Source organism: Ornithorhynchus anatinus, chromosome 4, assembly GCF_004115215.2.
Source record: "Ornithorhynchus anatinus isolate Pmale09 chromosome 4, mOrnAna1.pri.v4, whole genome shotgun sequence".
Classification (NCBI taxonomy): Eukaryota; Metazoa; Chordata; class Mammalia; order Monotremata; family Ornithorhynchidae; genus Ornithorhynchus; species Ornithorhynchus anatinus.
Window position 1 is genome coordinate 37,659,458 of NC_041731.1, and position 26,171 is coordinate 37,685,628.

Below are 26,171 nucleotides of genomic sequence, written 5' to 3' on the forward strand. Positions count from 1 at the left end.
GCAAACTAATGCCACAGCCTGCCTTTCTCAGCTTTCTCTTTGGGGGTGGTCAATTACTTTTCCTGGGCAAAAACTTGCATAATTTGGCAGAGCTAACCCTGTGTAGAAAAAAAAGTACAGAGTTTTTATGTCTTCCTGCCTCAAGCCAGACAAGTGTATGTGTACGTGTGTGTGTTTGTGTATGTATAAAGCGTACAATAAAATATCACTCGTGACAAGCTGAAATGTGCTATTCTGGCCACAGGCCATTTTTACGCTGGGCAGAGATGTAAAATGATCATTAAGTTGTTACTAGGTAACCAAAACTGACATTCTGCCCTGGGTCCTGCCTGCACAATTGCTAAAATCCCAGGGAGCCTAGGACGGGGGAAGGGAGGGAGAGAGATTGAGGGTCAAGGCCTGGCTAATAGCCCTGGCCCCCAAAATCATGTAGAGAACAACTATGGTTCAGGTGGTAGGTTTCTGAAAGAATCTGTACAGTGACCATCCAGAAAACCCTCATATTTCCAAAAAGAAGACCCCTCCTTTGCTAGCATAGCCATCCACAACAAAATTTAGACTGTCAATGCCAGGTGGGTCAGGTTATCTTGTACCTAATCCAGTATTTAGTACAGTGTTTGGCACATAAGTGCTTAAGAAAAAACATACATTATTATTAGACATCAGGCATTATTACATACATTATTATTATAATGTCTCAAATTTTATAACAGTGTCAAAGATAACTGAGTGGTATAGAAAGATCAGAATGGAGTATAGGCCATTGAATTTGTCAAGGAGATCGTCATTGGTGACCTTAGAGAGGGCAGTTTCCACGAAGTGGGAGGAAGCCAGATTGGAGGGTGTCAAGGAGATAATTGATGGGAGTTTAGAGAGGAATGGTAGAAGGGAGAAAGGGCAATTACTGGAGGGAGTTGTGAGTTGGAGGGATGGGTTTTTTTTAAGATAAGAGAGACATAAGCATCTTTGAAAGCAATGAAAAAGAACTCACCGTGAAGTGAGCAGTTGAAGGTGGTAGTCAGTGAGCAAAAGAGGGAGGTGGCAAGTGTTTGGATAAAGTGTGATGGGATGGGAAATATACATACAAAGAGCTAACCGTATACACACATTTATATGAACAGTAAGCAGGCAAGTTCTGGGGATCACAACTCTGGAATAGCCTCATTCTTCTCCATCTCTTTTGAACAAAATTCTTGTGTTGAAGGCTCCAGAGTCCATCGACTCTCTAGTGGCAGTTCCCCTCTCGCGTCACCCACCCTCCAGGATCTTCAGGCCTTCAGTTCTCCACCTAATCCCTTGGGGACAGACTCGTGCCAAACATTCCCACCCAGCCAGGTGGGACCCTCATCCGGCCAAAGCCCGTATGACCCAGGAGGTGCTGAGAACCAAGGCCAGCTCCCCATGCACTCTCTGTGCTAAATGTAAGCTGGTCGTGGTTAGGTAGAACATCCACCAACTCTGCTCTATTGTATTCATTCAATTAATTTATTCAGTCTAACAAGCATGGCTTAACGGAAAGAGCACCGGCTTGGCAGTCAGAGGTCGTGTAACTTTGGGCAAGTCACTTAACTTCTCTGTGCCCCAGTTACCTCATCTGTAAAATGGGGATTAAGACTGTGAGCCCCACCTGGGATAATCTGATAACCTTGTATCTCCCCCAGTGCTTAGAACATAGTAAGCGCTTAACAAGTACCATCATTATCATTATTATTATTATTATCAAGCACTTACTGTGTGCAGTGAACTAGACTAAGCACTTGGGAGAGTACAGTATAACAACAAAAAGACATTCCCTGCCCACAACAAGATCACTGTCTAGTCCTTGTACTCTCCCAAGCTCTTCGTACGATGCCCTGCACCCAGTAAGCGTAAACAATCAATAAATATGACTGATTCATTCATGGGCTGGGTGCTCTCTTGAGAGGTGGCCAGAAGAACAAGGCAGGCACGCAGCCTCTATCCAGCCTTGGCCATCGCCTGAGGTGAGGGGGAATTTACTTATATCGATTGAAATGAAAGCACAGCTAAATTTATGCATTTCACCCTCTGGGGGAAAGGCCACTAATTTTATTTTTTGAGGGGGTGGGTGGGGTATGGTGCATTTGTTAAGCACTTATTATGTGCCAGTCACTGATGTAAGCGCTGGAATAGACAGAAGCTAATCAGACTGGACAGAGTCCAGAGGCTCACAGTCAATCCCATTTTGCAGATGAGGTACCTGCAGTACAGTGAAGTGACTCGCTCAAGATTATACAGCAGACATGTTTCAGAGCCAGGATTAGAACCCTTGTCCTTCTGACTCCCAGGCCTGTGCTCTATCCACAAGGCCACACTGCTTCGTATTTCCAAAAGCTTATTTCCACCGCTAGTGACGTCTGGCGAATCCCAGCCAGTGACCTGACCCGACAGGCCACCGAGCCCTCCCTGTGCCACCCAACTGCTTTCCTCCTTCTCAATCAGTCAATCAATCAATCCATCATATTTGCTGAGTGCTTACTCTCTTCAGAGCACTGTAGTAAGTTCTTGGGAGAGTACAATAGAAGAGAGTTGGTAGAAATGTCCCCTGTACAAAACACTTTCTACATTCCAGGGTTGTCGGAGTAGCCCAGCAGCACTCATGCCCGTTGGAAAAGTGAAATCACTTGCCTTTGTCCCCCCGCCCAACTTCTTTTGAAGGCTCTGCATTAAATGAGGCTGCTGACAATCACTGGAACTGTCTTTGTAACTAGAGAATCTGAGTCTTAACGATGTATTAAAAATAAAAAAAATCATGTAAATTTGGGCATGGATCTGCCTGCATGAATAGATTTCCATGATTCATGGGGCAGTAGGATAATGGTGCCCTCTGTGCTGCCCTTTAGGAAGACTGCCTTGGTGTGCATTCATTCTGAATGTCAAATCACGGAGCCAGGAAGTGGCAAGGATTAGGAAATTGGCCCTTCACCTCCAGGCAGGCAGGCTCAGGTCATGGTAGAGCTCGGGCTGCAGGCTGATAACCTGCCTCTGAGACCCTCAGAAACCCCCTGGCACATGGGGCAGCTTCCTGAGGGAGAAGCCGGAGGCTTTGGAGCAGGAAGAGCGGAGGGAAGTTCAATTTGGAATGAGGTGTGCTTGCTGGGCAGCAAGAGGAGAGCCTGAGTGGTATCTGCCTGTACATTGCCAGGGTTATTAATCCTTCCTGCCAGCTCCCTCCCTGTAGCCAGGAAAACAGACGAGCCACGGCTGATAATGACAGGCTGAATCTCTAATGAGCTACAACAAACAATCGGGGTCTGGGTCCAAGAGAGATAGATGGGAAGAAGACTGGCCTAGTGGAAATCAATCAATCACATTTCTTTTGCGTACACTGTGTGCAGAGCACTATACTGAGCAATATATCACAGGCCTGAGAGCCAGAGGATCTGGATTCTAATTCTGACTCCACCACTTTTTTTATTAATTAGCATTTGTTATTTAAACAAATAACTTACTCTGTGCCAGGCACTGTTACAAGCGCTGGGGTAGATACAAGGTCATAAGGTTGTCCTTTGGGGGGCTCACAGTCTTAATCCCCATTTTACAGATGAGGTGATCGAGGCCCAAAGAAGTAAAGTGACTTATCCAAGGTCACACAGCAGACAAGTGACGGAGCAGGGATCAGAACCCAGTTCCTTCTGAATCTCGGGCTCTATCCACCAGGCCAGGCTGCTCCTCTGCTTGTCTACTGTACTTGTATACTGAGAAGCAGCTTGGCTTAGTGGAAAGAGCATGGGCTTGGGAGTCAGAGAAAGTGGGTTCTGATCCCGGCACCACCACTTGTCTGCTGTGTGACCTCGGGAAAGCCACTTAACTTCTCTGTGCCTCAGTTGCCTCATCTGTAAAATGGGTCTTAAGACTGTGAGCTCCCCAAGGGACAACCTGATGACCTTGTATCTATCCCAGCGCTTATAACAGTGACTGGCAAATAGTAAGTGCTGAATACCATTATTATTATTATTATTATTATTACTGTGTGTTCACTAGCCTGCTGTGTGTCCTTGGCAAGTCACTTTACTTCTCTGGGGCTCAGTTTCTTCCTTTGTAAAATGGGGATTAAATACCTGTTCTCCCTTCAGCTTTTATGGTGGCGGGAGGTTCCATATTGGACCACAGGCAAAGCTCCAAGGTAAAGAGGCTCCTGGCTCTAGAAGAAAGGAGTTACCTCTTGACTAAGGCAAAATCTCAACTGGGAAGCAACTCCAGGGGGCCCTTTCTGATTTGCCAACCTGACCTACAAATTGTAAATAATGCTGCTTTTTAAAAGTGGGCCTTCTAGCCTTCTGTCTTTTGTTCTTTGATTAACCAGGATGTTTTAATTAATCACCTAGGGAGGCTATGGAATCTCCTTTCCAGGGAGTCTTTAAAAATAGAACAGATTTACATCTGCCCAGGAGGCCTTGGCCAGAGTTCCTCCCTGCCCCAAAGCACTGGAATTGACCCCATTATGCTTCAGGGCCCTTCCCACCCTCCAGATTCATTTATTCATTCAGTTGTATTTTTTGATTCAGTTGTATTTATTGCTTACTGTGTGTAAAGCACTGTACTAAGCTTTAGGGGGGTACAGTATAAAAATAAACAGACACATTTCCTGCCCACAATGAACCTGGCCCCTAGAGGAATTCATGTGGAGGGGAGATGAGAGGCCTTCCAAACCCCTTGGCTCTCATACCCCCCCCAGGAGGCCTTTCCTTATTTTTTTCTAACCTCCTCACTTTATATCTCCAATTACTATTTCAGCCCTTTGGCCACCTAAGATTTAAGCACTTAACAACCTCTCATAACCCCTGGCCTCCCCCCACCCAACACATACACCCCACAATGACTCTTATATACAGATCTTTACACTCTGTTACTTTGATTGCCCATTCTTTTCCACCTCAAGCAGAAACTCCTGACCATTGGCTTTAAGACCCTCAACCCTCTCTCTCCACCCAATCAATCAATCATATTTATTGAGTGCTTACTGTGCACATAGCACTTTACTAAGAGCTTGGGAGAGTACAACATAACAGAGTTGGTAAGACTTCCTGCCCACAATGAGCAATCAAGTCAATCAGTGGTATTTACTGAATGCTTACTTCTCTTCTCTTCCACTAAACCCGAGCTCACATGCCAGGCTCTTCTCAAGCCAACCTACTCCATTATCATCTTTTCTGCTCTCCTGAAGCCGACCTCTGGCTTTGTTTGGAACCCTCTCCCCCTTCACATCTGGCAGACCTGGCTCTCTCCATCTCAAAGCCCTTCTGAAATTACACCACCGCCAAGAGACCTGCCCTGATTAATCTCTCATCTCTCCACTGTTTCTCCTGGACAACTGCTGCCGAAGCACCTGGGCATTTGCCAGCCCCCAGCCCCCATTCTCCATGCTCCTTCTGTGCATATGAATAAACTCGGTTACTTCCTCCCCTAACTGTAACTTATATAGTGTCTGTCCCCCTCACTAGATTGTAAACCCCTTTAGGGCAGGGATTGTGTCTGCTCAATTGTCCTCTCCCAAGCAGCACGGATAAAGCACAGGCCTGAGAGTCAAAAGGACCTGGGTTCAAATCCCAGATCTGCCATTAGTCTGCTGTGTGAACTTGGGCTGGTTGCTTAACTTCCCTGTGCTTCGGTTACCTCATCTGTAAAAATGGGGATTAAGATTGTGACCCCCACGTCGGACAGGGACGGTGTCCAAACTAATTAGCTTGTATCTTCCCTACAGTTTAGTTCAGTGTCTGGCACATAGTAAGGGCTTAACAAATACCATTAGAAAAAGTGCTTAGTACACTTAGTGTTCTGCACAGAGTAGGCACTCAGTGAATTCTTTTGATTTATCTGAAATTTATTCGTAGTGTCTATCACTCCAACTGGACTGTAAGCTCCTTGAGGGAAGGGCTCATGCCCACGAACTGTACTCTCCCAAACAGCATAGTACTCTGCAGAAAGTAGGTGCTCAATAAATTATATTTTTTATGGCATTTGTTCAATGCTTACTATGTCGAAGACACTGTACTAAGCACCGGGGTAGATACAAGCTAATCAGGTTGGATACAGTCCATGTCCCATACGGTACTCACAGATTACACATTTTACAGATGAGGTGATTAAGGCACCAACAAGTCAAGATGAAGTAGTTAAGGTCACGGAGCAGACAAGTGGTTCTCCGTCTTCCCTGCTGGTCTCTCTGGAGGAGGCCTCCTCTTCAACCACTACCCCAACATTCACTGGGAAAGGGGGAGGAGTTGGATACCTTCTCACTCCCCAGGGCCGCTTTTGCACCATTCCACCTCCCCCATCCCTCTCTTTCCCTTCCTTTGAAACCCATATATTCCGCCTCTACCACCCACTCCAGAAACTAGTCATGGTCATCTACCACCCCATGTCCCACTTCCAACTTTTTTAACCTTTCTGATCCCTTTCTCACTTTCCTCTTTCTCCATCCCTACACTGATCCTTGGGGACTTCAATATCCACATAGCTGTTCCTGGCGACCCTTCCGCTGCCCACTATCACTCCTCAACTCCACCGATCTCCTGCTCTACCACAGCTCTCCCACTTCACCAACATGGACACACACTTGATCTTATCATCTCTATTCACTGTACAATCTCTAATCTCAACAAATCTGAAATCCCTCAATCTAACCACAACCTCCTCACCTGCCTTGTCTTCCACATACCTCCTCCCCACAGATATAACAATACTAATAATAATTGTAGTATTTTTTAAGCACTTACTATGTGCCAGACACTGTTCTGAGCATGGAGGTAGATACAAGATGATCGGGTTGGACGCGATCCCCATCCCGTATAAGGCTCACAGTCTTAATCCCCATTTTACAGATGAATTTACTGAGGCAAAGAAAAGTGAACTGACTTGTCCAAGGTCACAATACAGACAAATGTCAGAGGCAGAATTAGAACTCAGGCCCCAGGCCAGGCCCAGGCCCATCCTCTACCCACTAGGCCGTGCTGCTTCTCTAAGGTAAGTCAAGGCCTCAGCCGTCGAGGACTGGTGGTTCACACTGCTTTGAAAGATTTCAGGGATGGGATTTCTAAGCCTCCTTGAGTGATTGGGCTATTGTTTTATAACCTGCCAGCCAAGAACTTCCTCCTTAGGGATAACAAAATTTTCTCTTGCTATAATTTTAAACACATTTTAAAATGATATTTGTTAAGCGCTAATAATGTGCCAGGCACTGTACTAAGCACTGGAGTAGATTTGAGATAATCAGATTGGCCACAGTCCCTGTTCTACTGAAGGCTCATGTAGATGATTGTCTTAATCCCCATTTTACAGATGAGGGAACTGAGGCACAGAGAAGTTAATAATAATAATAATGTTGGTATTTGCTAAGCGCTTACTATGTGCCGAGCACTGTTCTAAGCGCTGGGGTAGATACAGGGTCATCAGGTCGTCCCACGTGAGGCTCACAATATTCATCCCCATTTTACAGATGAGGGAACTGAGGCACAGAGAAGTGAAGTGACTTGCCCACAGTCACACAGCCGACAAGTGGCAGAGCTGGGATTCGAACTCATGAGCCCTGACTCCAAAGCCCATGCTCTTTCCACGGAGCCACGCTGCTTCTCAAGTTGAGTGACTTGTGCCTTTAAATCTGTTGGGCTCTCCTCCCCTCAAGTTGTTACTATCACTCTAAATGCCCTACCCTGGTCAATGGCACTTCTGGAAGCTGAATTCAAAATATTTTTATAGGAAAAGCCATGGCCACTCTTAGCCGAGGTTATTTTTTGACCCTCGCTCAATGGAATCACTTTTCAACAATCACCTTTCCCTCATTTCCCCAACCCAATCCTAGTAATAATTGTGGTATTTGTTAAGCTCTTACTATGTGGCCAGCACTGTCCTAAGTGCTTAAATAGATATAAGATATTCAGATCAGATGCAGCCCCTGACCCCTATGGAACTCAAGGCTTAAGGGGGAGAGAGAACAGGTATTTAATCACCATTTTACAGATGAGAAAATTGAGGCATAGGCAAGTTAAGTGACTTCCTAAAGTCACACAGCAGAAAAATAGCAGGGTCAACATTAGAACTCGAGGGCTCTGCACACAGTCAGTGCACAATAAATACAATTGAATGAATATATTAACTCAGGTCCTTTGACTTGCAGACGTGGGCATGTTCCACTAAACCTTGTTGCCTCCTCATTGTGTTAAGCACTGGGATAGATATAAGATAGGAGGTTTGGATACTGTCCCTATCTTACAAGAGGTTCTCAGCCTAAGTAAGGGGGAGAAAAGGCACTTAATCTCCATTTAAGAGATAAGGAGAAAGACGCGGAGAAGTTAAGTGACTTGCCCAAGGACACATAGGAGACAGGTGGCATAGCTGGCACAGCCAATGTCCTCTGTCTCCTAGGCCCATGCTCTTTCCACTAGGCCACCCTGCTTTCCCTTGACTTCCATTTCTAAAGCGTTCACCTGCAGGGCCAAGCGGCGGCATGAGGTGACCCAATTAGAGCTGCCATTTCTTCCGGCAAGGGGACTTCAAATTCTGCTCTCCATGGCCTACTTCCTCTTTGTTTAGGAAAGCACAGATTGATGAAGATATGGAGGTGAGTTTAAATCGCAGTTGGGAGAAGTCAAGGGGGGTCAATTGTTCTTGGAATAAAGTGGCATTGGATGATGAACAATCTGCCGAAAGACAGGTCACCCCAGTCTAAGCCTGACGGAGCAATGAGCTTGATCCAGTCACTGCAGCAGGCCTGGCAAGATGGTTTTAGGGTTTCTGACAGAGGTAGTCACATGTGATCCCGGGACCAAAGGTCCAGATTTGCGCTGTGTTTCTCTGGCAAAAGGACCGGCCAAACGGGCCTTTTGCACTCGCCCGACCTGTCTGACTTTTTGAGGGTCCAGGAAAAAGTTCTGCATGAAGCCCATCCATTACAGCACTGGGCCATTCCAAAATCTGCTGGACTGTACCATCTGTTCCCCCCGCCTCCACGGGCACACTGCGTCGCATAGACACTGCCTGCCTCCAATCTGCCATCTGCTTAATGAACAGAGCACATTGAGGGAGGGGGGCCGATGAGGGAATCCATCAACTTTATGGCTTTTCTTAGGGCATGGTGCGGGGATGGGAGGGAAAGAGCGGGGGGTGGAACATTTGATTTTTTTTTTTTAGATTGTAGCTTCAATTTTGTAATGATCATCATTATTTACGATGGATGCTTTTTGGAATACAGTTCCCCTAGGGAAGGAGGTTGCTGGGCTCTGAAAGCACCAGACTTGCTTCACGCATGGAAGTCTTTCGTCTATGCAGATCTCCCTGCGTGAAATTGAACTTTCATGCAAGGCAGCCTGATTCTCTAGTGGGCATATGTGTATTTAGGAGGACAATTTTCAAAATAATTTCCTTTGTCCAGGGGTGAAGGGTGAGGATGTTGGGAATTGGCTGGGGGGGAAAAGAAGAAGAGATAGATGACTCTGAAATTGCTTCCCCGGGATCAGGGACTTCAGCTCTTCACTGCAGACATTTCTTCTTGCCCCACGTTTGCCCTGAATGGCGTCTCTGCCTCTGACGGCTGTCCTGGTTTTTACCAACGTGGAAAATGCAAGCAAGTTTACAACATACCTGCAGCCCTCCCTCCCCCTGAGCCTTGGCAGGTCTTTAAACACCTTTATTTTCTCTGCTCAAATTCACACCCCATTGGAGAGCGACTGAAAACTCAATTAGGAAGTTTCCCATGCTAACCAGGAATTGCATTTGTACCAGCAACTTGTTTTTTTTTTCTTTTTTCTTTATCTTGGTATTTATTAAGCACTTACTATGTGTCAAACACTTACTATGGTGTTTCTAGTGACACTGTATGGATTCCAAAGCTAGACAGTGAAAAAACACGATAGAACATGGTAATGGAGAAGGCTTCTGCGAATACCACAGACAGCCCGAAAACCAAACATATGGGTTCTGGAGCAAATTAAGCCCATGTGGTGTTCAGAAGGTCAAATGACTTGATTTAGAGTAGCATAGTTTGAACACATCATCAGGAGGACCAATTCTCTGGAGAAGACACTAATGCTAGAAAAAGTCCAAAGAAAATGTGAAAACAGCAGATCAGCCACTAGACAGATAGAAACCAAAACAATGATAATGGAAGAGCTGTTAGCAAAGTTACAGATAAAGGCAGAAGATAGGACGTTCTGGAAAAATTACATCCATAAAGTCGTTCTGAATCGGAAACGACTAGATGATATTTCATATATATCAAATAGATGTACGTGTCAAACATTATTCTAAACACTTGAGTAGATAGAAGTTAATCAGGCCAGATGCAGTCCCTGCCCTACGTGAGGCTCACAATCTAGGTAGAAGGGAGAAGAGGTACTGAATGCCCATTTTGCAGTTGAGGAAATTGACTCACAAAGAGGTTATGTGACTTGCCCTAGGCCACACAGTGGGCAAGTGGCAGAGCCAGGAATAGAACCCAGATTCTCTGGCTCCCAGGCCTGGTGCTTTATCCATTAGGCTACACTGCTTTCCTCAATGATGCTCAATTCCTTCAATGATGATCGCTTTAGCTCCATAAAGCACCTTTACAATGCCACAGACTTTAAAGTTCTTTCTCAATGAGCTCTTTGCCAGAGCATTACTCTAAACAAGAAAATCCTTCAACACAGAGTGAACAAGTAAAATCAGAGTAGCCGACACCTAAATTACCGTCAGAAAATGAAGAATGAAAGGTCAGTTTACATTCAAAATCTCTAACCAGATGCTGTTCTAAACTGGAAACTAAAATGGAAAGCAGCGTGGCCTAGTAGAGAGAACATGGGCCTGGGAATTAGAAGGATCTGGGTTCTAAGCCCAGCTCTGCCAATTGCTTGCTGTATGACCTCGGGTAAGTCGCTTAACTTCACTGTGCCTCAGTTTCCTCAACTGTAAAATGGGGATCCCTGTGGGGTCACCGTGTCTGATCTAATTAACTACCTACCGCAGAGTTTAGAACAGTGTTTGACACATAGTAAGTGCTTAACAAACACCACTAAAATATAACAAAACAAAAACCAACAGAAAAACCATCTATGCTTAAGTTAGGCTGTCTAATTCCAAAATTCAATAGCCCTCAAAACTGCCAACTTGCCAGAGGGTTATGAAGTGGTTGAAATCAGCACCCCCCTACCCAACAAAGATCTCTGTGAATACTGGATGTATGGTCTGGTCCAAGAAGTTTTCAAAACATGGCCCAGTTGAGTCTTACATTGTGCCTCTCCAAACCCCACTGCAAGAACGATTGGCCAGCCAAAACACTTGTAGGTTTCTGTAATAGTTTCTACTGGATGCTTCCGGTTGTTTTGGGGTGTGTAACTATGTGGGCCCCTTAAAACAGAGAAGGAGCTTTCCTTCTTGTAGCCCTGGGTGGGATGAGTAGCAATTGAAGTGGGGACTCTAGGTTGGAGGGTGGAGGGGGAAGAGAACAATAGCACAACATCTTTGAGGACAATAAGATTTTATAATGTGCTGTGCCGGCAGCTTCCGAGCTCCTTAGAAGAGGGAATCACTGCAGAACCACTACCTAACAAGGTAGGATTCCCAAGAAATTACTTTTCCAAATCCTGCTAGGTGAGCTTCCTGATGTCCCCAGAAATAAAGTCAACAGTTGCTACGTATTCTCCTTTAAATTGTGAAAGGGGTAGGGGCTTTGGTGGGTGCTGACAATTGGTGTTCACCTCCCAACCCCCATCCCCACCCCCATCTTCCCTTTGGTCTCCCTGAGTCAGCTCAGTTTTAGCCTTTAAATTTGTCTTTGTGAGATTTAGGAGATGGAAGGTGAATATTCCACATAGAGTGGGTAAAAAGCAGAAAATATTTCAGCCGATCAATCGGTGATATTTACTGAGAGCTTCCTGTGTGCAGAGCATTGTCCTAAGCCCCTAGGAGAGAAAAATATAAGAGATGGAGGACATGTCCCCTGTCCACAGAGCTTAGAGTCTATATGGGGAGACAGAAATTAATGGAAATACACAAATTAAGGATATGGACCTAAATGCTGTGGGACTGAGGGAGAGGTGGATACAGGGTCCAAATCCAAGGGCAAAGATGAGGCACAAGGGAGCGGAAGAGGAGGAAATGAGGGCTTAGTTGGGGAAGGCCTCAGGGAGAAGTAGTACTTTCAGTAAGGCTTTCTGTCTAGTGTTCTCCCCTTCCAGACTGAAAACTCCTTGTGGGCAGGGAACATTTCTACTAACTCTGTTATACTGTACTCTCCCAAGCACTTAGTACTGTTCCCTGTACCCGGTAAGTGCTCAATAAATACTACTAATTGCTCTATGCTGAAATGGGGCTTTAGACATAAAGAAATCCTAAGTAGCTTTTATGGGAGCAACTAATACCAATTATTTCATTTCTAGTTTGAGTTATCCCTTATCCAACCGACTATTTGTTTGTGATGTCACATGGAGAGAAAAGTTTGAACACTAGCGTCGCAGAGGGGGAGTCCGCTGAGTTAAGGAACAAACAATTTAGGGCCCACTGGTTTGGAAGCAAGCAGGGCTATGCCTCTGTATCTGATAGGGACTCCCCACACCAAGTGTCCTGGATTATCATTGTTAGCAATTGACTGGTTGTATTCAGTGAGTGCTTAATGTGTGGAGAGCACCCTTTTAAGTGCTTGGGAGAATGCCATCATTAGGAGTATTTACTGTGTGTTTACTCTGTGTTGAACACTGTATTAAACATTTGGGAGGGTTCAATAGAGTTAGTAGGCAAGACCCCTGCCCTCGAAGAGCTTAGAATGAGACCGTAAGGTCTACTCTAAAGTGTAAGCTACTTGCGGGCAAGATGGTGTCACTTTATTCTTCTAGGACAGTGTAGCAGCTCACCTAGTGGGAGCTCAATAAATGCTGCCTCTACCACCAATAATAATAATAATGTTGGTATTTGTTAAGCGCTTACTATGTGCCAAGTACTGTTCTAAGCGCTGGGTAGATACAAAGTAATCAGGTTGTCCCACGTGGGGCTCACAGTCTTCATCCCCATTTTATAGATGAGGTCACACAGCTGACAAGCAGCGGGGCTGGGATTAAAACCCAAGACCTCTGATTCCCAAGCCCGGGCTCTTTCCATGGAACCACGCTGCTTCTCGTCTAGTGGGGGAGACAAAAAACTCTGATAAATGATACGTAGGAAGACGCAGCAGTGCTCCAGAATATCTACTACACTGGGGAGTGCCCAAGTGCCAAGGGAAGGCAGAAGTATTGAAGAATGCAAGGGATCTGGAGACAGAAATCAATGGTATTTATTGAGTGCTTACTGTAATAATAATAATGTTGGTATTTGTTAAGCGCTTACTATGTGCAGAGCACTGTTCTAAGCGCTGGGGTAGATACAGGGTAATCAGGTCGTCCCACGTGAGGCTCACAATATTCATCCCCATTTTACAGATGAGGGAACTGAGGCACAGAGAAGTGAAGTGACTTGCCCACAGTCACACAGCTGACAAGTGGCAGAGCTGGGATTCGAACTCATGACCACTGACTCCCAAGCCCGGGCTCTTTTCCACTGAGCCACGCTAAGCGCTTGGGACAGTCCAATAGAACAGAGTTGGCAGACACGTTCCCTGTCCATAATGAGCTTACAGTCTAGAGCTTACAGATTTCTTTATGTCTAATGCCCCAATTCAGCCTAGAGCAATCAATGGTATTTATTGAGCACTTACCGTGTACAGGGAACAGTACTGATGATTAGAACTAAAGCTGATGATGATGGGGAGACGTGAGGTTAGTCAGGGAAGGCTTCCAGGAGGAGATGTGATTTCAGAAAGACTTTGAAAATGGGGAGGGCAACAGTCTGCCAGATGGGATGGTGGCTCCAGACAAGGGTGAGCAAGAGACAAGAGGTAGGAGAGGCAAGAGCAAGGCATACTGTGACGCTGATCAATTTTGGCGGCATCCTTGGTGTAAAATTGCACAGTGCTCCCTGTCAAAAAGCTGTTTAGCCCCGCTCATCCTGAGAAATACACCAGTACCATTCCTGCTTCAGTGTGCCAGACAATATTACGTCGGTTCCGGGACGTTCAACAAACACTGGCACTGAACCAACGAGTGGCTGGACATCACCCAGCCCTGAGAGCCAAACACGTAGAGCCTGTGGTGCAGGGGAATGCCTGGCATGAGGAGGAAGCAAATGGAGGAAGCCCCGAGTTGGAGGACGAAATTAGAATTCACCTCCTCGGCCAAGCTTGGAAATCATTATTGATGTATTGAGATTTTTAACTCATTTAAAATGTATACCTGCCTTAAATAGATCATTTCTAATCCTTTTCAACTTGCACTGGAAATGTATATGATGCCCTTTAGTGAAAATCCATGCAACTAAAACTCCTTATCATCAGCTTTAAAGCACTCAATCATCTTGCCCTCTCCTACCTCACCTTTCTACTCTCCCACTACAACCCAGCCCACATACTTTACTCCTCTAATGCCAACCTTCTCACTGTACCTCAGTCTCATCTCTCTCCAATGGCTCATCCACATCCTGCCTCTGTCCTGGAACCCCCCACCCCAATATCTGAGAGACAATTACTCTTCCCACTTCAAAGCCTTATCCAAGTCACATCTCCTCCAAGAGGCCTTCCCTGACTAAGCTCTCTTTTCCTTTTCTTCCACTCCCTTCTGCATCACCCTGACTTGCTCCCTTTATTCATTCCCACTCCCAGCCCCACAGCACTTATGCACATATCTGTAAGCAGCATCGCTTAGTGGGAAAAAGCACGGGCTTGGGAGTCAGAGGTCATGGGTTCTAATCCCAGCACCACCACTTGTCTGCTGTGTGACCTCGGGGAAACCACTGAACTTCTCTGGGCCTCAGTTAACTCATCTGTAAAATGGGGATTAAGACTGTGAGCTCCACGTGGGACAACCTCCTTACCTTGCATCTACCCCACTGCTTAGAACAATGCTTGGCACATAGTAACCACTTAATGAATACAATAATCATTATTTATTAATTAATCTGTTTATATTAGTGTCCATCTCCCCCCTCCAGACTGTAATTTCATTGTGCAAGGAATGTGTCTGTTCTATTGTTACACTGTACTCTCCCAAGCACTTAGTACAGTGCTCTGCACACAGTAAGTGCTCAATAAATATGATCGACTGACTTAACTCTCCCTATTAGTCTTAATGGGACAATTAATAATAATGATAATAATGTTTGTTAAGCATTAACTATGTAGCAATCACTGTTCTAAGCACTGGGTCAGATAAAACATAATCAGATCAACCTAGTCTACATGGGGGGGCCACAGACTAGAAGGGTGGAAGAACAGGAATTTTATCCGTATTTTATAGCAGGGGAACTGAGGCACAGAGAGGTTACGTGACTTGCCCAAGATCACACAGCAGGCAAGTGGCAGAGTCAGTATTAAAACCCATATCTCCTGGCTCCTACCCCTGTATTTTTTCCACAACACCAAGGTACCTCTCGCTTAACACGGATTCATTTAATTATATTTTTGCTTGAAGGCTCATTTTTCAAGAACAGAAAAACAGTTTGAGCGAGGAGTGAGCGGGTTGCTGTTGTTTTAAATACCCATGGTAAATGTTGCTCTAAACTGCAGAAGAAGCAGGCTCTGAGATGGGTTGCCTGTGCCCGTTCAGCTACTATTAACAATGACGGCATTTGTTAAGCACTTACTATGTGCCAAGTATTGTTCTAAGCGCTGTGGGGGGATATAAGGTCATCAGGTTGTCCCATGTGGGGCTCACAGTCTTAATGCCCATTTTACAGATGAGGTCACTGACGCACAGAGAAGTCAAGTGACTTGCCCAAAGTCACACAGCCGACGGGGTGGAGCGGGGATTTGAACACGTGACCTCTGACTCCCCAGCCCGGGCTCTTTCCACTGAGCCATGCTGCTATTACTACTAGTATTAATAATAATCATAATTGTAATATTTGCTGGGTGCTACTTGGAACCAAATGCTGGGGTAGCTACACAATAGGCAGCTCAGACAGAGTCCCTATCCCATATGGAGCTCGCAGTGTAAGGGAGTCTCCTAGCAGCTCCCACGGAGTCTGGCTCCCAGCACCATACTGATCCCCCGATTAGACTGTGCGCCCGTCAAAAGGCAGGGACAGTCTCTATCTGTTACCGATTTGTCCATTCCAAGCGCTTAGTACAGTGTTCTGCACATAGTAAGCGTTCAATAAATACTATTGAATGAATGAATCACCGAACCAGCTCCAGCTGGGGCAGACCTTCCCACCTCAGCAGTCCATCTCCCAGCTGGAGGTGCCAAGCCCCTCTGACAGAAGGCAGAACCTTTGGCCTGCTCTGCCAGCCCCAAACCCCCAGCCTCCCCTGAACGGACCTCCTGGAACAGATGCTGACTTTCCTATAACCTGAGAAGTTCCCTTGCAACTCTCCACTCCCCATCTCTTACTCCTTTGAACACAAATTACCCTGAGGAAACTAGGGGACCCCTCCACCTTCTGGACCTCCTTGTGACTCAACGATGGCCCTCAGTGGAGCATCTTCTTCACAGCAGCGGGGCGGGGATCGTCCTCCGCATCTGAGCTGCTCTGGTCTCTCCATCACATGCCATGTGGGGATCTCAAAAAATGGCCACAGTTTCTCAGTGAAAACAGACTGTGAACCCATCACTGGGCAGGGATTATCTCTATTGCCAAATTGTCCATTCCAAGCACTTAGTACAGTGCTCTGCACATAGTAAGTGCTCAATAAATACTATTGAATGAAATACTATTGAATGAATACCCTCCCGCTTGGCCTCGGGCATCAACAAGCCAGCCAAGAATAGTCCGCCTGCAGGGCCGATGGTGAGACCCAGGGTCGCTCCATAACAGGGCCAAGGAGGAGCAAACCTCTGGGAATCAAGAAACGGGAGAACTTTGGTGTGCTCGCTTCTCTAAAAATAATAATTGTGATATTTGTTAAGCGCTTACTAAGCGCTGGGGTGGATACAAACAAATCAGGTTGGACATAGTACCTGTCCCATATGGGACTCACAGTCTTCATCCCCATTTTACAGATGAAATAACTGAGCTCTAGAGAAGTGAAGTGACTTGCCTGAGGCCAAACAGCAGTCAAGTGGCAGAGCCAGAATTATAACCCATGACCTTCTTACGCCCGGGCCCATGTGGTTCTCTATCCCCAGCTGCCCCATCACTCCCGGCACTTTAGAAGCAGCATGGCTAGAGCATGGGCCTGAAAGTCAGAAGGTCATAGGTTCTAATCCCGGCTCTGCCACTTAGCTATGTGACCTTGGGCAAGTCACTTCACTTCTCTGTGCCTCAGTTACTTCATCTGTAAAAAAGGGAATTGAGATTGTGAGCCCCACATGGGACAGGGACTATGCCCAACTTGATTTCCCTGTATCCATCCCAGGGCTTAGTACAGTGCCTGGCATAAAGTAAGTGCTTAACAAATATCGACATTATTATTATTATGTACATCTCATACTCTGCTGTTCCCCATTATCTGTAATTTCTTTTACCGTCCATCTCCCACTCTAGATTGTAACCTCCTTGAGGGCAGGGATCATGTCTTCCAACACTACTGTACTGTACTCTCCCAAGCGTTTACAACAGCGCTCTGCACACAGAAAGAGTTCAATAAATATCAGTGATCGGTTGATTTACCTTCATCTCTGGAGAGTGATGGGTTTTAGGGACAAGGAGACAGGAGCGAAAGGATACGTGAGGCAGGGGTGCCCGCTGCCTCTTCCTTAGGCTTCTGGCCAGGGCACCGAATCCCTTTCCAGGTGCCAGAGGAGCCTTGTGCTGAGTCTGAGGGAAATTCAGGAAGGGCCAGGACTTTCCATGACATTGTGGCCTAAATAAAATTAAGTCTGGGTATAATGAATCACCGCCTGTGAATGGTCTTCTTGTGAGGCAGCTCCCGATTGGAAAGAGCAGCCGTGAAAGGAGGCTCTCATGCCTTCCTGCCGGTGTCGGTTCCCAGCCTCTTGGTACAGTGTGAGGTGCTGTTCATCCGCCCCTCCTCAAAGCTAGCAAGAAACTTCCATTAAGCAATGTCAGGACTTCCACCCTGGGGACCAGAGGGCCCCAATTTAACAGGTCCTTTAGGTGCTCATCGTTATTCACTAAGGAATGTCTAATCCCAGGCCCGAGAGCCGCCCAGGTTTACATGGAGGGACATCCGAGTCCGCTCCCTTTGTGCACCCCCTGCACCCCGCCTCGCCTCAGACTTCCCCACATCCCGCCTTGGAAAGGTTGATTTTGACAGGGAAGTAGCTCCTGCAGGGACAAGATATTCCTGGCCGGATGGGCTCCAGCTAACATTCAGGGCCAGGTTACATTTAGGGGAGGGCCCGACGGGACTTGGGCCCTGCTGGGTGCCGAAAGTGAGGTCATACACCTCAGTTTCTGTGTGGTGAGGAGAACTCACCACATAGAACAATGATAATGGTACTCTGACTTGGTAAAGTGCTTTTCTGGGTCCAGAGCCTTAATTGCATTGGTCAGTGCATTTTATCTGCACTACAGTCCCAGTAGGTTGTAAGGTTTCTGGGTGCGGAAACTGAGGCCCAGAGAGGTTAAGGAAGAGAACCTCTAACCTCTCATTTCCCAACTGACAGGCCTCGGCTTTCATCAGCTCATTCGTTCTTCCCTCCCGGCCCTCACATTGGGTTGTAATTTAGCTGAGGAGTGGCTCAGAAATCCCCAACCTGAACCTGGGCCAGCCCTCACTCTGCCAAATAAAAATGAATATTATTTCACCCCTTTAACTCTGCTACTTTTACACACACAGACCATCGTCCCCAACCTCCCTACATCTTCAACCCCCGATAGTCAATGGTGATGACAAGTAATCCTGAAAATCCATTTAAAGGCTGTCTTTAAATGGAGACATGAAAGAGACCAGCGGAGAAAGAAGATTGCCACAAACCATAAAAGTTTTAAATTTTTGGCTTGGTCTGCTGTGGAGTGTCGGCTAGTGAAAAGAGCACAGGACCGGAGTCTGCAGCACCTGATTCTAATCCTGGCTCTGCCACTTGTCTGCTGTGTGACACTGGGCCAGTTCCTTACCTTCTCTATTCCTCAATTTCCTCATCTATAAAATGGGGATTAAGACTTCGAGTCCCATGTGACATATGGGGATTATCTTGTATCTGTCCCAGTAGTTAGTATGGTGCCTGGCACATAGTAAGCACATGATAAATGTCATAGAAAAAATTGATCAAGCCCTGTCACTTGGGCCCTGACCTCATCCAGCCCATGCATCTGGGGGTAAAAGTTTGCTAGCCTCTGGCCTGGGTGCTGGGGCTGCCCCCATTTTCTTTGATCCTGCAGATCTGCACATAGTCTGGGTGGTCTACATGGTCTCTTTTTTTTGGTGGTATTTGTTAAGCTCTTACTCTGTGTCAAGCACAGCTCTAAGCACAAGTTTATCAGGTTGGACACAGCCCGTGTCCCATATGGGGCTCCCAATCTAAGTAGGAGGAAGAAGGATTTAATCCCCATTTTACAGTTGAGGAGACTGAGGCACAGAGAAGTTAGTAACTTGCCCCAGATACACAGCAAGCCATGGTCAGAGCCTGGAGTAGAATGCAGGTCCTCTGATTCCCAGGTCAGTGCTCTTTCCACTAGGCTATGCTCTCTCTTCTGGGAGTAAGTAAAGGATGTTGCCTTATATTTCTCTTACTATTGCTCTCAGTACACTAGTAATAATAATAGTAATTATGGCATTTGTTTAGCACTTACTATGTGCCAAGCACTGTTCTAAGCGCTGGGGTAGATAAAAGGTAATCAAGTTGTCCCACGTGGGGCTCACAGTCTTAATCCCCATTTTAGAGATGAGGTAATGGAGGCACAGAGAAGTTAAGTGGCTTGTCCAAGGTCACACAGCAGACAAGTGGTGGTGCTGGGATTAGAACCCATGTCCTCTGACTCCCAAACCCGTACTCTATGAACTAACCCACGCTGTTTCTCTCAGCCACAAGTTCATAGTGTAACATAGGCTTTAGAACACGCCTTCTACTATAACCAACTGGAAGATTGGAAGACAGGCCCAGAAGGGGAAATCAAAAGGTAATTATCCAAACCCATTCTGTGATCAGCAACATACAAAAGGGATTTTGGAACCAAGTTAAACACCCACTTGCTCCACTTCAGTAGCTGGGAGTTTATAGCTTCCAGCCAGGGTGGGAAAAGCTCCAGATCAACGTGTGGAATTCAGTGAAGCCGGGGCCATTTCAATCAGGACAAATGATTCTCACCTGGGCAGTGCAGTTCTTAAACAGTTTTGCTGTCGGTCTCCCCCTTTTAGAGCCCATTGTTAGGCAGGGATTGTCTCTATCTGTTGCCCAATTGTACATTCCAAGTGCTTAGTACAGTGCTCTGCACACAGTAAGCGCTCAATAATTACGAATGAAGAGCAATTCTCTTTTTTTTGTCAGGATCTGACTCCACAGATAAACAATCAATCAATTGTATTTATTAAGCGCTAATTGTGTGCAGTGCTTGGGAGAGTACATTGCAACAGAGTTGACAGACACTTTTCATGCTCTCAACGAGCTTACGGAATATAATAAGAATGATATTTGTTAAGTGCTTTCTATGTGCCAAGCACTGTTCTAAGCACTGAGTACTGTTCTAAACACTGATGCAGCAAAGCTGTGAGGGATGCTGTTCAACCTCACTCAGCGAGTCAGTGCATTCTGCCACTTGACCTCTTAGACAGGTCAGCATCCCTCAGAACCAGCACTTCCGAATGAAATGGGGAGCACAGCAGCTTGCCCAAGGGAACACAGGGCAGGGGTGGATGGATGGTTACAACTTTCGGTTTTGAATGAATGAAAAAATGAAAGTCTCGCAAGGACAGGGCAGGAATCAGACCACTGTCCTTAAGCCCTACAGCAAAGCACTGAAATAGCCAGAAATTTAGCAGAACCCAGCTAAAGATTTCCCCACATAGGACAGGCCGCAGCTCTCCCCACATTCAAATCGCTCCTAAAATCCCACCGCTTCCGATTAACTCTCCCCAATTAATTTCCCAACACCCTGAGCCATACCATCCCTCTGGCTAGCGACAACACTATAAACTCCTGTACTGTACTCTGCACAAAGTAATTGTGCAATAAGCGCCACTAATGGATCAACTGTGAAAATGTCAGGACATGCCTGAACTTGGGAAGGAAATGTATTCACCTCTTGCCACCTAAGCTCTCCCTTAGCCTCCCTGCAAGACTGAGGGCATTAGATCGAGGCTAGACCTCTACCTCAGTTTTGGGATCCCCATATCCTTCAAGAACTTGTCTCCAGGGGTGCAGAATGCTAACCCAACACTTTAAATGGTAGAATATCAGCATTGCCCTGTTGACCAGGAGAAGGAGTCCTGCTGTTGATCCACCGTAGTTTCAGTCAGGGGCTGTCTTGCTGGAGCAGAAATTCACCCCAGAGGTGGCCACATTACCAGCCATGGGGATCTACCCGGAAGAAAGGTGCTATGGCCGTGCAGGAAGGTGAACTGTGAGGCTTCTGCTGGAGGAGGAGGAGGAGGAAGAGGAGGAGGAGAAGGAAGAAGGCAGTGAGAAGGAGAATAGGGAGGGGAAGGGTGAAGAGAAAGAGGGAGGGGGAAGGGGGGGAGAAGGAGAGGGGGAAGGAGAAAAGGAAGAGGGGGAGGAGGAAGGAGGGGAGAAGGAGGAGGGAGGGGGACAGGAGGAGGGGGAAGAGTAAGGGGGGAAGGGGAAAAGAAAAGGGGGAGAGAGGGGATAAGGAGGAAGGGGAAAGATAAGGGGGGAGGGGGAGAAGGAGGAGGGAGGAGAGAAGCAGAAGGGAGGAAGGGGAGGAGGAGGACAGGGAGGAGCATAGTTCTGAAAATTTGCCAACCATAAAACCCCTCCAGGAAGGCCAGTTTGCTAAGGATTAGGGGATTTAAATGGGGGAAATGAAACAATCAATCATATTTTATTGAGCGTTTACTGTTTGCAGAGCACTGTACTAGCAGTTGGAAGAGTAAAATATAAAAGTTGAAAAGGCAGTACAGTGTCCACTTGCCAATACAATGTTCGTGGAAGTTGTTTGGGATGAAATCCTGTTTTCCAGAGTTAGGGAAGACACACGAAAAACTGATTTAATTGGAGCTGCTGGGACCAAACCACAAGCTAAGGGTTCAAATTTATTTCTAATCTGGATAATTTATGATTTACTTTTGTAATAACTGTAGCCATAAGGAACTCATTGGATTAAGGAGCCTTGCTATTTATGTTGTGGAACAATAATATTTAACAGCGCAAAGCCACATATGCCCTAGAATAGCTTTTCCATATGAAAAGGATTACATTTTATGTTTTGGTTCAAGACTGCTTTAACAACAACAACAACTAAAAAATCTTTAACACTGTCACAACAGGGGGAGGAGGGTGTGAGAAGCTGGCAGGCCCAGTCAGTCAGAGATAAAGGCAGAAACACACACTCCGGGGGTTTGCTCATTACTCATAAGAGCAGAAAGACCCTGGATTTATTGCAAGCCATCAGTGGAGCTGCCCCTGGGCTGTGCACATCCCAGTACTCTGTGACCCCTCTTGAGCTAATCCAATCTGCTTGGAATGGTCCATGTGGAGCCAGGATGGAAGGAGAGTAGGGACCAGGTGGGCAAAGAGTTGAATCTCACCTCCGGTCAGTAGGCCATGGAGAAAAATCACAGCTTTCTCTTTCCCCAACACCTTGGCAATCAATCAATGGTACTCATTCATTCATTCAATCAATCATATTTATTGAGCACTTACTGTCTGTAGAGCACTGTACTTAGCACTTGGGAAAGTACAATGCAACAATAAACGGAATAAACATTCCTTGCTCCTATAATGAGGGGTTCCCAGTCTAGAGGTGGGGAGACAGACAAGAATACAAATATATAAAATTACAGATATGTACATAAGTACTAAGGAGCGGGGAGGGGGCAAGAGCAAAGGGAACAGGTCAGGGGGACACAGAAGAAAATGGGAGATGAGGAAAGGTGGGGCTTAGTCTGGGAAGGCCTCTTGGTGGAGATATGCCTTCAATAAGGCTCTGAAGGGAGAGAAAGTAATTGTTTGTTGGATTTGAGGAAGGAGGGCATTCCAGGCCAGAGGCAGGATGTGGGCTAGGGGTCAGAGGCAAGATAGGGGAGACTGAGGCACAGTAAAAAGGTTAGCAGTAGAGGAGCAAAGTGTGCGGGCTGGGTTGAGAAGGAGAGAATTGAGGTGAGGTAGGAGGGGCAAAGTGGTGGGGTGCTTTCAAGCCAATGGTGAGGAGTTTTGGGTTTGATGTAGAGGTGGATGGACATCTTTGAAATGAGTATTAAGACTGTGAGCTCCATGTGGGACATGACCTGTGTCTAAACTTAGCTTCTATCAGCCCCAATGCTTAGTACAATGTCTGACACACAGAAAGCACTTAAATACCATAAAAAAGTGCTCAATAAATACCCCTGATTGATTGACTGATAATAGCAGGGCCCACCAGAGCTGAAAAACAAGCAAAAAGGCTCAGCAGTCCATGCTGAAGGGTTCCCAGAGGAGAGACAAGATGGAAAACTGGAGAAGCAATGTGGCCTAGTGGAAAGAACCCAGGCCTGGAAGACAGAGGATCTGATTTCTAACCCAGCTCTGCTGCTTGCCTGCTGTGTGACCTTGGTCAAGTCACTTCACTTCCCTGTGTCTCAGTGTCGTTGCCTGTGAAATGTGGATTTTACACATTCTCCCATTTCCTTAGACAGTGAATCCCATGTAGGACAGGGACTGTGACCAACCTGATTATCCTGGACCTACCCTAGTGCTTAGTACAGTGCTTGGAACATAGTGAGTACTTAACAAACACCATTAGTTTTGAATGAATGAAAAAATGAAAAGATGAAAGTCTCACAGGGACAGGGTGGGAACCAGACCACTGTCTTTAAGCCCTACAGCAAAGCACTGAAATAGCCAGAAATTTCCGTAGTTCAAAAAAAATCCTCACCCGGGAATACTACTGTCATCTTCCTGGGCCTGGAGCTAATATTCCACATCCAGTTAAACCTCTGCGATGGGCAGATTAGGCTTGTCTCTGCACTCTGCTGCCAGTAATTTATGTGTTGCTGGATATTGCATTGGGGATATAGACTCCACTGCAGCTCATAGAGTGGCCCCAGCTCAATAACCTCACGCTATCCGTCTTCAAACGGCAGAAGTCAGATTGATGAATTTTTCAATGCCTCCCAGGGAGATAACTGCCCAAATTTTCTTTTATTGCCCCTGACTGAGAGGATGCTGTCTGAGAACTCCCTCTGGTCCATCAAGGGGAAGACAGCTCCAGTTGAGAACCTAGCTAAAGACTTCCCCACATAGGACAGGCCACAGCTCTCCCCACATTCAAATCGCTCCTAAAATCCCACCGCTTCCGATTAACTCTCCCCAATTAATTTCCCTACAACCCTGAGCCATACCATCCCTCCGGCTAGCGACAACACTATAAACTCCTGTACTGTACTCTGCACAAAGTAATCGTGCAATAAGCGCCACTAATGGATCAACTGCACTTACAAACTGAAGTGCCTTCCCTCGCATTCATGTATGTCTGCTTGGTTCATTTCAACCACTCTAGTTATAAACAGCTTTTTGTCTATCTCTTACATTAGAGGGTAGGCTCCTTGTGGGCAGGAAATATATCACTTGGCTAGTCATAACTTCCCAAGCACTTAATACAGTGTATGACCCCAATTGGACACTCAAAAAATACTAGAATTTATTTGCATTGACGTCTGTCTCCCCCACCCCTAGACTGTAATCTCACTGTGGGCAGGGAATGTGTCTGTGAACTGTGGAACTCTCCCAAGCGCTTAGTACAGTGCTCGGCACACAGTAAGTATTCAAAAAGTACGACTGAGTGAATGAATGAATGTATGAATAATGAATACCACTGCCACCAGGCAGTCAATGGTAGGAAAGCATGTGGGATAGCTTGTAGGACAGAGATGTGCCTTGGCCCTCTCTGACCAAGGCCAGAGTCCACTGGGTTTGGAGTGAGCTTGTTTGTGGGCAGGCAATTCATCTGTTATATTGTTGTGTTGTACTCTCCCAAGAGTTAGTACAGTACTCTCTGCACAATAAGTGCTCAATAAATACGATTGATTAATTGATTGAGTCTTCTGCAGGCAGAGCTGCCCTCTGGGGGCACGAGGGCCAGGACACAACTGCTGGTGCTGTATCTCCTTAGCCACCCAAGGTCATGGCTACCCCAGTCTCTCGCTGGAACAAGTAGCCAAGTGCCTGGGACAACGAATTGGTCAGACACTGGGGAGGAGACGGCCTACATGAAACCTTTGCATGATGAGAGCCGAAAAGTAAGAAGGAGATTCTTGGGAGTTTCCATATGAAGAGCAGAGAAATGGGTAGTCCTTGGAGGTTTTGCTCCAGGAGGGAATCTCCTTGGAGAATTCATCATTTTCAACATCACATTGACCTTGGTTTGTAAATGTGCATGCAGAAGTGCTCCAGGGTGGGAGAAAGGGATAAGAATCCCGAATCCTGAGTGTGGCCCACGTCCCCGGGAAAGTCCAAGAATGTGAAGGCGTTCCCGGGAGACGGTTCTAAGATTGGATCCAAGCCTTTGTCTGCTCCAGGGCAGCTCGGAAGAGGAAGCCAGGCTAGGGCAGGGAGGGATATGTAGCCAAAGCCTTCTAATTCCACTATCCCCCAGAACTCTCAAAGGCAGGGCTCAGCACAAAGTCCCAGTGCCTTTAGGAAGAGGAGAGGGGAAAGGGGGCTGTTGGGGGCCCATCTTCAATACATCCAGGCTAAGGCCAAGACCTCAGGGAGACCATGGCTTTCCCAAAACTACACTCTGGGTTACTCATGAGGGACGAACTTCCAGGACTACAGGATTCTTTCTGCTCGTTGGAAATTCAGCCCTTGCTGCCTCCACAAGGAGGAGTTCCTGGGAAGGCAGATTCCCACACAGCCGTCGGAGAGGTTTTGCTTGGCCTTCCACTCTTTGAAAGGGGATTTAACACTCCGGGCGGAATCCCTTAAGCCTAGGGCCCCGATTACTCTTATCGAGAAGCTCATAAATCGAGATGTATTAGAATTGGATCTCCGGGGCTCCTCAGGGGAATGTCCAGACCGGTGAGAGAGACCAAGCATCTCCTGGCGAGAATATCAAAGCAGCCGAGACCGCATCGAGAGCCTCGCTGCCGGGTTTGATCA

The 26,171-nt window shown here is 46.5% G+C and overlaps 1 protein-coding gene across 9 annotated transcripts in view; it reads right to left on the bottom strand.

Moving 5' to 3' along the window:
- Positions 1-26,171, bottom strand: part of VAV2 (vav guanine nucleotide exchange factor 2) — a 374,103-nt gene that overhangs the window by 88,913 nt on the left and 259,019 nt on the right. The window lies entirely within an intron of this gene.